At 48.4% G+C, this 10248-nt stretch overlaps 1 pseudogene; it reads left to right on the forward strand.

The window, feature by feature from the left end:
- The first annotated feature begins 5 nt into the window (after positions 1 to 5).
- On the forward strand, positions 6 to 3837 carry LOC130680968 (ly6/PLAUR domain-containing protein 3-like; annotated as a pseudogene).
- The last annotated feature ends 6411 nt before the right edge of the window (positions 3838 to 10248 follow it).

A 10248-nucleotide genomic window follows, 5' to 3' on the forward strand; every position in this document is an offset into this window, starting at 1 on the left:
ACACCATGGACCTGGCCGGAAGAGCAGGCGCCCGCTCAGTGATCTGGACTATAGTCTGGCTGCTGCTGTCACTGCTGCTCCGAGAAGGTGGGTCTGATGCCTCGAAGGGGCAGAGCAGGTAGAGTGGGGGCTCTAGGGAGGAGGATCCCTTCACCCCCTGCAGAGAGGGTCGTGGGAAGGGAATCCATCACTGAGCCAATTCAGCTGTGGGGTGAGTTCGCCCATCTTCAGTGGAGAACTGTGGGAAGGTGTCCCTATTCGTGGCAGGGATCCCCCACCTGAGTATAAGGGGGCTGTGGAAGGATGCTCCCACAGCAGGCACAGGAGTGTAAAGGAAATGTGCCACAGTGTATTTCATGGCACCAGATTTGTGGGAAGGTTTTCCTTACTCCTGTCCTGGAAAAGGGTGTGCAAAAGCAATGGCTCGGCCGGGAACGGAGGGCGTGGGAAAGGCTATTTCTCCTTTGGGGCAGGAGGCTTCAGTAGGGATCACGCAGTCCCACTGGGCCCTGCACCCCCAGGAGCGCAGGCTCTTGGGTGCTACAGCTGTGTGCGGAAAGCAGATGATGGGTGCTCTCCGCAGAAGACCAAGACCGTGAAGTGCGCGCCCGGTGTGGACGTCTGCACAGAGGCCGTGGGGGCGGTGGAGACCAGTGAGTGTGGGCCCCTGGTCCAGGCGTACCCCTTCAAGCTCCTCCAGCTAGCCCCCGCCTCCTTATAGCCCGCCCCACCCCCTGAATTTGGCCACACCCCGTCAACGCAGCCCCATCCCTCCCATTCAGCCTGACCTGAGTCCTTCGTCGTAACCAAGCATTAAGGTTTTGAGGGGTGCGGGTGCGGGGCTGAGGGGGTGAATTAGGAGAGCCCGGATCTGGTACCTCGTCCTCTTCGAAGGCACACCCTGTCCATTTCCGCTCAACTACTGAGAGCCCTTCTCCAGTCTGTCCTGCCAGAAGCCTCTCCTCCCCAAACAGCCTCCCCTACCCATCGGGCTCCCTGGTGAATGAGATCCCTCTAGGTCCTCTTAGGTTCCTTAGATGGAGACTCCACCCCTCCGACGCGTCCTCGAGGGATCCCGCCTCCATCTGAGGCCAGGGCTCCTAGGAGGACCCAACACTCTCTGATCCTGTGCCTTTTTGACAGTCGCTTAGTTCTTTCTGAAGTTGCTTTCTGCGGTTTTGTGCCCCTGTGGCTCTCCTGCATCCCTGGCTCTGTCCAGCGTCTGTCAACCTGTCCGCCCCCTCGGAGTAAGCCCTCTGAGGTTGCGCCCCTCTGTCTGTGATTCTTTCCCCTGCAATCTGCTCTTTCGGAGGCCCCAGCCCTCCGACTCTGGGCTGGCTATCCTCGGGTGCGGATCTACTGGAGGCCCCGCCCCTAATGCCCCGCCCGCTGACCCCTCCCTTCCCCCTTCGGCAGTCCACGGACAGTTTTCAGTGGCAGTGAGGGGCTGCGGATCGGGACTCCCGGGCAAGAATGACCGCGGACTGGACCTGTACGGGATGCTGGCCTTTATCCAGCTGCAGCAGTGCTCCCAGGACCGCTGCAATGCCAAGCTCAACCTCACCTCGCGAGTACTCCACCCCGCAGGTAGGACCAGGGCAGCAACCACGCAGACTGAGGGGCTGGGAGTGATCACGTGCTGCAGGCGGGAGAGCGAGGCAGGACTGGGGGCGGGGCCACGAGGCAGGAGGCGGAGCTTCACTGCTCTAAGCGCCAGGAGACTGGAGCGGGGACTGGCCTAAGGTCAGTGGGCGGGCCCATATTCCCCAGGCGGGCCCGAGGTTGAGCTGGGCATCCGTTTAGGGACGGAGATGTGGACCAGAGGGACCCGGAGCAGAGCTTTCTCGACCTTTCTTTCCTTCTCAATCCCCTCTCAGGCAATGAGAGTGCATCCGAGCCCAACGGTGTCGAGTGCTACAGCTGCGTGGGGCTGAGCCATGAGGCGTGCCAGGGTACGGCGCCGCCTGTCGTGAGCTGCTACAACGCCAGCGACCGCGTCTACAAGGGCTGTTTTGATGGCAACGTCACCTTGATGGCAGGTGAGAGAGCCCGGGAGCTCGAAGCTTACAGGCGTTGCGGTAACTTTTCTCAGGTCTCGTGGGCGCATTGAGTCCTTTCCCCAAAGGGCTCTCCCTCCAGCGCATTCTGGGAATCGTTGGCCTAAGTGCGCGTCTTGACCCAGAGCACCTGAGAAATGTGCTGTCCCTAATAGAGCCTGGGGATACGGGTGCTTTTGTCTGCAGTGCTTTGGGGAAATACGTTTCCTGCCAGGTGCAGGGTGTGACGAGGTGCTTTCGGAAACGTATTTCAGCTTCCGGGCTTCTGCCTGGGCATTTTGTAGAGTCTAGTTTTCATTTCTTAAAACCCGGGTTAGCACCTGCACCTAACTACTTAGAAGAGATGCTCCGCCGGCCTCCTGGCGTTTGGTAGGTGTGTTCTGGGAGATGTAGTTCTGACTCTAAGACTGCATTTTGGCTCGGCTGGGTGGGAGGGATGGAGGGGAAGTTTGTCCCCTCTGGTCATGTGAGAGGTGTAGCCCTGCCCAAACCTTTCTTACAAGGCATTGTGGCGCTCCCAGTTCAGTTCACACGCTTCAGCTCTCAGTATGGAAGTGTGGTCCATGGGTAAACACAGGGAAATAGTGTTTCCCAAAGTGGGGCCTGAATCGAGACTTGGATAACTGGATGCAGAGCCTGTCTGTCTCGTGTTTTGGTGGTTCTGCCCTCAATTTACCCCCTTTTCATTCTGGCTCTGCCTGCCCCCCTCTCTCCAACCGCGTACCTACCAGTGTCTCCCTCCTGCAGCTAACGTGACTGTGGCCTTGCCTGTCCGGGACTGCATCCTGGACGATTTGTGCACCCGGGATTCCGTGACAGGCCCAGAATTTACCCTCAAAGGCTCCTGCTGCCAGAGGTCCCGCTGTAACTCCGACCTCCAAAACAAGACCTACTTCTCCCCGCGGCTCCCGCCCCTTGTCCTGATGACGCCTCCTCAGCCCACCACTCTGGCCCCGACCACCTCTGTCACTACTTCCATGCCACCCCCGACCACCCGCACCTCCACCTCGAAGCCCCCTCCAGCCCCAACCAGCCGGACTCCTCCACAGGAAGCAGAACCGGGGATCTCCCAGGATGAGGACTCCAGCGTGGCCGGAAGTTGCTGCTGGCCACCAGGACCGTAGTAATATGGGGCAGTACCCCGCACACGGTGGACCCCATAACAAAGGCTCTGCAGCGCCTTCCGCTGTGTTGGCGGCCCTTCTGTTGGCTGTGGCTGCTGGCACCCTGCTTTGAGCTTCTCCACTGGGAAACCTCCCTCCTGTCCTAGTTCCCTGGCCCTGGGCACCTTCTCTTCCCATACTTCCCTTTCCCACCACTGGGCTGGGCTGGCCCAGCCCCTGTTCTTCCAGTCTCCCCCAGCCTCCCCAGCTTCTGCTGCACTGGTTTGCGGCTTCGGGAAATAAAAGTTACTGTTGTGTATCTCCTGCCGGGTGTCCTAGCTTTTTGAGGGCAGCGAGTGGATTCCCTTCATCCTTGTCTCTCCCTCACCTCCACATGGTGCCTGGAGCAGAGAGGTCAGAGCTGTCACAGGGAAGGTGTGAGAGGCAGTGCGAAGCCTCCTATTTGCTTTCTCTCAGTCCAGCTGGAATATGGGGGGCAGCGAGGATTTACAGTTCCTTCCTCTGATGGCTGCTGCACCTGCACTCCGTCTTTGTGGGAATTATTTTGGCGTCTTCTTACTAGACTGTGAGCTCCTCAAGAGCAGGGACTGGGCCTTGTGCCTCCTTGTGGTCTCTTTCTGGCACAGAAAGGCCTCAATAAAAATTTAATTACTTTGTGTAGTGTTTTAAAGGAGTCGTTTCATCTCATTTCTTACACTAACTTCTTGAAGCTGAGCTGGGCAGAAATGCCAAGACTTTCAGCAGATGGAGAAGCTGAGTTCTAGAGCCGCAGCCTTGGGGGAAGGCGGGGTTTGAACCGCTTGTGTCTCCTGGGGTTTAGCCAGCCTGTGGGTGATTCCACTGTGAGGGGCGCATGGATGAAAGCAGTGTGGGTGAATGGAGCTGCTGGCAGTGTTTGGGAGCAGAGGGGAGCTCCGTCTACTGGTTTGTGCACATCCTCAGGCCTCAGTTGCCTTGCCGTATGTCTCATTTCTTCAGACTTGTCAGGGGCCCAGCCACTGCCTCCCACTTGTCCAGAGGGCTTGAGGTGCTGCAGTCAGTCTTTGCTCGCTGTTGGGGACCTGGAGTCTGAGCCCCACCTCCGTCTTCTCCTATCAGATGAAAGCATAGAGGCCTCAGGGAGGAAAAGCCTGGCTTGGGAATGGGAGGCCCTGGCAGGCTTCGGGATTGCTTGAGGGAAGGGCGGCCAGATGCAGGGAATAGGAGATAATAATAGTAACACTGTGATATCACTATCAATAGGGAATAGCATGACAAAACAATAGTAAATTATCTTAGTAACAAAATAGGGAATTCATGAGAGCATGAGCATCAGCAGCCACAGAGCATCAGTAACAGTAACTATAGTTCTAGGAATGTTGGTCATTGCAAAAGAATTCTTAGCCGCGGAAGCCAGGCCTATTCTAAGAGTGTTTGCTTCCATCATGTTTTAATTTTTTGTATACCTTCTCAGAGCGGATGACTGGGGAAACCGAGGTTCAGATGGCAGAATAACCAACAGCAAGTAGTACATTTATTATGTGCCAGTTACTCTTTCAAATGCTGTACTTGAGTTAATATAACCTACACAACCATCTCACGAAGTAAGTATCAGCCGTCTGCATTTTATAACATGAGAAACCAGGCCCAGAGAGGTTGATAAACTTGCCCTAGGGTACCCAGTGAATAAACAGTGGAGCCATAACTTTTCCCTCAGCTTGACTGAATTTAGGCTTATTCCTGCTTCTTAAACCCCTGACCTTTCTTTCATCCAGAGCCTTCCAGAATTCAGATGGCCTAGCCACAGAGACCCCAGACATCCCTTTTCTTAGATCATTTACTTTAGAAAACTTGTTATAAATTCTTTCTCTGTTGTTTTGAGAAGTAGGTAAATCTCCTTAAAAAGCCTCTTGCCAGTTTTACAGTCCAGGAAATGTCTTTCTCAGACCTGGGAACCTTCTCTTTGAAATGTCAACATGAAAGGAGCTACCCCTTCTGTCTCCCAGTTTCCCTGACTTTGCAGATGCCTTTCTTCAAGTAGTAAACTACCTCCTCTCCTGAAGATGTGAGTAGGTTTCCTTTCCCCGAGGTCACAGCCTATTTGCAGACCCAGACAACCCTCCGGCTCCCCCAGCCCAGCTCTTAAAAAGCCCACTGCCCTTTGTTTCAGTTGAGTTGAGCTCAGACTGAGTGCTGGCCTCTCTCCCCTGCTGTGCAATGCATGAAGACTTCCTTGCCTGTTTAATTCCTTGGGTACAGTTTTTCTTTGACAGTCATGAGCTTTCAACCCTATGTTACAGCTTCAGGCCGACCACTAGGTAACTGAGCTGGTTTTGCCACCTCAGTGGTGTAGGGCTGAGGCGGCCCGGGTTCCTGAGGGTGCTGGGGCTGGAACTTCATCACCTTCACTCCACGGGGGCTTTTTCTGTTCTTTGAAGGAAGTTCTAAGGTGGGAAAAAGACTCTGGGATACCCTGCTTGCGTAGCTCAGCCTAGGGCTCCTTTCTGACCTGAAGTCTCCGGGACCCCCATGGCCTGCTGAGGCCTGCGGTGGGCGGCCATACCACAGCCTCAGAGCTGAAACAGGTGTTGAAGAATAGCATTTTTAAAAAGGTAAAATCACAGCTCTTGCACAGATAGAAAATGAACACCTATCGAAGATTTTAACTCATTTTAATGAGGGACTGAGTAAAATGTTCCAACAGTTCAAAGAAGAATTAACAAACACCTGTGTATTGATGATGGAGAATGCTGAAATTTATAGGTGGATGTCAAACTGGTCAGTATCCAGGGGGAGATAATCAACTGTATTCTTCCACGCAGGAAGCTTTTGCTTTGCCGTCTCTTTGCTCTCAGTTTTGTGTTGCTGTCATAGTTGAAGACAATGAACGGTGGAGCTAACCCAGAAGTGTGTGCTAGACAGGACACCCAGTAATCCTTTCTGTCCATTACAAAGCCTTTCCCCCCTAGGAGCCCTGGGTGTGGTGGCAGAGGCCCAGGCAGTCTGTCCTCAGATGGGGCCACAAGAATTGGAGTGAGGGGTTTCACAGGTGCAGATGAGGGGACAGAGGAAAGATATTGTCCTAGTGGCTCCCATACTGATGGTGGTATCTCTTTCACCATGACTGTGCAGCCACCCAGGGTGGTGCATTTCAGAGACGATTAGTTTCCTACGGCTGCTGTAACAAGTTCCACAAACTGGTGGTTGAACAGCAGCAATTTACTGTCTCAGAGTCCTGGAGGTTAGAAGTCCGCAATTGAGATGCTGGCCTGTGCCTACTGCCTTGGAAGCCTCTGGGTCTAGGGAGGATCTTCCCTTCCAGCTTCTGATGGTCCTCAGCTTCCCGTGGCCTGTAGACTCACCACATCAGTCTCTGCCTTCTTCATATGGTGTACTCCCTGTTTCTCTGTGTCCAAATTTCCCTCTTCTTATGAGGACACCAGTCATATTAGGTGTAGTTCTACCCTCATGACATCATTTTAACTTGATTAAATCTTCAGAGACCCTATTTCCAAATAAGGCCACATTCACAGGTCCTGGGGGTTAGGACTGCAGCATATCATAACAAAGACAGCATAGAAGAGAGGCCAGAGGCCAGACCTGTGTCAGCAAACCCTTTCAAATCTCAGCTCTCTTGTTAATCTGCACCCTCTACTACGATTACAGTTTCACTTTGAAGTTGAGCTGGAAATTCTCTCCAAGCCTCAGTTTCCTCATCTATGAAATGGGAATAATAGTTCCTACCTTTAGGACTCTTGGGAGAAACTGGTAATGAAGGTCAAGAATAGTGCCTGGCATATGATAAATGCTTAGAATATTGGGAACCCGTAGAGCTGGTAAGGGTGATTCAAACGCATAGGGTTGAGATGAAAAGTATATTTAATCAATGAAAGATTACTGAGATAAGATTGCAAAGGGAGATTCAAAAGCAGTTCTTGTCCTACAGGGCAATAAAACCTTAATCTCAGGTTATTTTGTCTACTGGGCAGAAATAATTTCCGTCTTTCCCAGGCAAAAATCCCTTGCAACTTACCAATTTTCTTGTCATTTGCAAAATTATTTGCAAAGTTAATGTCCAGACTTTACAGAGTTTGGGCCCTTATCAATAATAAATAGTAAGACATACAAAGCTACATTCCCTCCCAAAATCAGATCACCCCTGAGTGGGTCTGTTAGACAATGCTCCAGTAAGACACTGGAAATATATGTGGTTCCCCTTTGTTTTATTTCTAAGTTTTAAATCAGCAGTGCCCAATAGAAAGATATTGGAAGACATGTTGAAATTACATCTGTAATTAAAAATTTTCTAGTATTCACATTGAAAAAGTAAAAACAAGGTGTACTTAGTTTTAGTAATAGCTTTTAATTCCACATACATAAACATTATCATTTAAATATGTCATCAATAGAAAAACATTATCAATGAGATACTTGGGGGACTTTTTTTGTACTCTTTGGAGTCCCATGTTTATTTCACGTTTCTATTACATGTCAGTTTGCACTAGCCCTGTTTTAAGTGCTCAATATCTAAAGCTTTACAACTTAAAAGGACACAGCGTCGCCTCCATGGTCTTGGGCAAAATCGTGCACAACCTGAATCTGATCTTGTGGAAACATGGGGCAAGCCTAAACTGAGGGTGATTCTACCAAATAGCTGACCTCTGCTCTTCAACAATATCCAGGTCATGCACCGCAAAGATTGGTGGGTGAAAGGACACAGAAGGACAATGACTGCAAAATGCTGCTGCTGCAAAATTGCTGCTGCTGCGAGAGATGTGAGTTTAACATTTGACAAAAATCTCAAGGAAGCCCCATCCATTAGGAAATTTATGTTCAGTGTTAATTTCCTGATTTAGATGAATGTATTCATGAATATGGCCTTGTTTTTAGGAAAAACACACCATTGTATATTAAGAGATGAAGTGGCAACCGTGTCTGCCACTTACTGTCAAGCTATTTAGGAAAACTTCTTATATAGAGAAAGAGAAAATTATAAAGTAAATGTGGTAAAATGTTAACTTTTTTTTTTTTTTTTATTGAAGGGTAGTTGACAACAGTATTACATTACATTAGTTTCAGGTGTACAACACAGTGATTCAACATTTATATACATGATAATTCTAGGTACCAGCTATCACCATACCAAGTTGTTACAATATTATTACATCCCGGTTACTTATTTATTTTACAATTGGAAGTGTGTTTATATATATATATTTTGTGAGGGCATCTCTCATATTTATTGATCAAATAGTTGTTAACAACAATAAATTTCTGTATAGGGGGGTCAATACTCAATGCACAATCATTAATCCACCCCAAGCCTAATTATCGTCAGTCTCCAATCTTCTGATGCATAACGAACAAATTCTTACATGGAGTACAAATTCTTACATAGTGAATAAGTTACATGGTGAACAGTGCAAGGGCAGTCATCACAGAAGCTTTCGGTTTTGCTCATGCATTATGAACTATACACAGTCAGTTCAAATATGAATATTCATTTGATTTTTAAACTTGATTTATATGTGGATACCACATTTCTCTATTATTATTATTTTTAATAAAATGCTGAAGTGGTAGGTAGATACGAGATAAAGGTAGAAAACAGAGTTTAGTGTTGTAAGAGAGCAAATGTAGATGATCAGGTGTGTGCCTGTAGACTATGTGTTAATCTGAGCTAGACGAGGGCAATAAACATCCATGTAAGCAGAAGATTTCTCTCAGAACATGAGGGGGGAGGTTCTAAGCCTCATCTCTGCTGCTCCCCATTTTCTCACCAGATGGCCCCCTGCGACTGTGCCTGTCTTAGGTTGTTCCTCCCTTGAGGAATCTTACCCGTCTCTGGCTAACCAGTTATCTTCTGGAGCCATACAGGGAAATGTTAAGTTGGTAAGTGAGAGAGAAGCCTTATTGTTTGAAAAGGTTAGCTTTTTACTTCTTTGCATATTTATGCCCTGTGGCTTCTATGCCCAGCATTTGTCTTGAGGTGTCTTTACCACTTGGAAGAATTATGATACTCGGTAAATTCGACATGTGGCACGAGTTCTATTTAAAGGTTGTGATTAGGTAGGAAGAAGAAAAGCTATAGAAGTAGCAGGCAGAAGAAAACATGGGAAGATTGATTATTTCTTTGACATATCTTCTTGTAGAGTAACTTCAGCATGGATAGGTTTTAAACTACTAATTAAATTGTGCACACACATTAACATAATAGGAATATAGTTACCTAACCAAAGCATACCTGCAATTACCAGCCATCTCCAGTGAAACCAAGAAAACCAGTTAGGCACCTTAGGCATTTGTGAAAACTTATCTATGATATGGTGGATATTGTCCGACTGAACTTAAACAGTCTGAGAGAATTCAGATAAACTAGAACAACCCATTCCTGGGGACTGTTCATATCCCATATGTTCTTTTAACAATAAATAGTCTGTGGTTGTAAGATTTTGGAGTGCTACAATTTGCACTTCTCCTAATTCTTGGTTGAGTTTCAACAGTATAGATCCAGTCCAATTTTTTGTTTTACTGTATGCACAGGCCAGCTTAGATATCTCCTTCATCATTCCCATGACAAGTCCAGGAACTGGTGGGATGAGTGCATCTACACCTGTGGCAGTGCGTGGATCTTTGTTGGGGTTTTTTTTTTTTTTGCTGATCATCTTCTGTCATGAGTCTTCCCGAGAGTGCTGATGTTGGAAGTTCTTTTTCATATCGTATCTTAGTTCATTTTTGGGGTAGCCCAATTAGGCTTTGATCCTCTGTATAAACACAAACAGACCCTTTGCCTACACTTTTATATGCCCTTTATATCATTGTGTAGAACTCATTAGAGGTCACCACCTAGGAACTGCTTTATTTATTTATTTATTTTTTTAAATCATTAATCTACACTTACATGACGAATACTTTGTTTACTAGGCTCTCCCCTATACCAGGTCCCCCCTATATACTACTTTACAGTCACTGTCCATCAGCGTAGCAAACTGTTGTAGAATCACTACTTGTCTTCTCTGTGTTGTACAGCCCTCCCCTTTCTTCCACCCCGCTATGGATGCTAATCTTAATACCCCTCTTTTTCTGCC

Source organism: Manis pentadactyla, chromosome 15 (genome assembly GCF_030020395.1).
Source record: "Manis pentadactyla isolate mManPen7 chromosome 15, mManPen7.hap1, whole genome shotgun sequence".
Lineage (NCBI taxonomy): Eukaryota > Metazoa > Chordata > Mammalia > Pholidota > Manidae > Manis > Manis pentadactyla.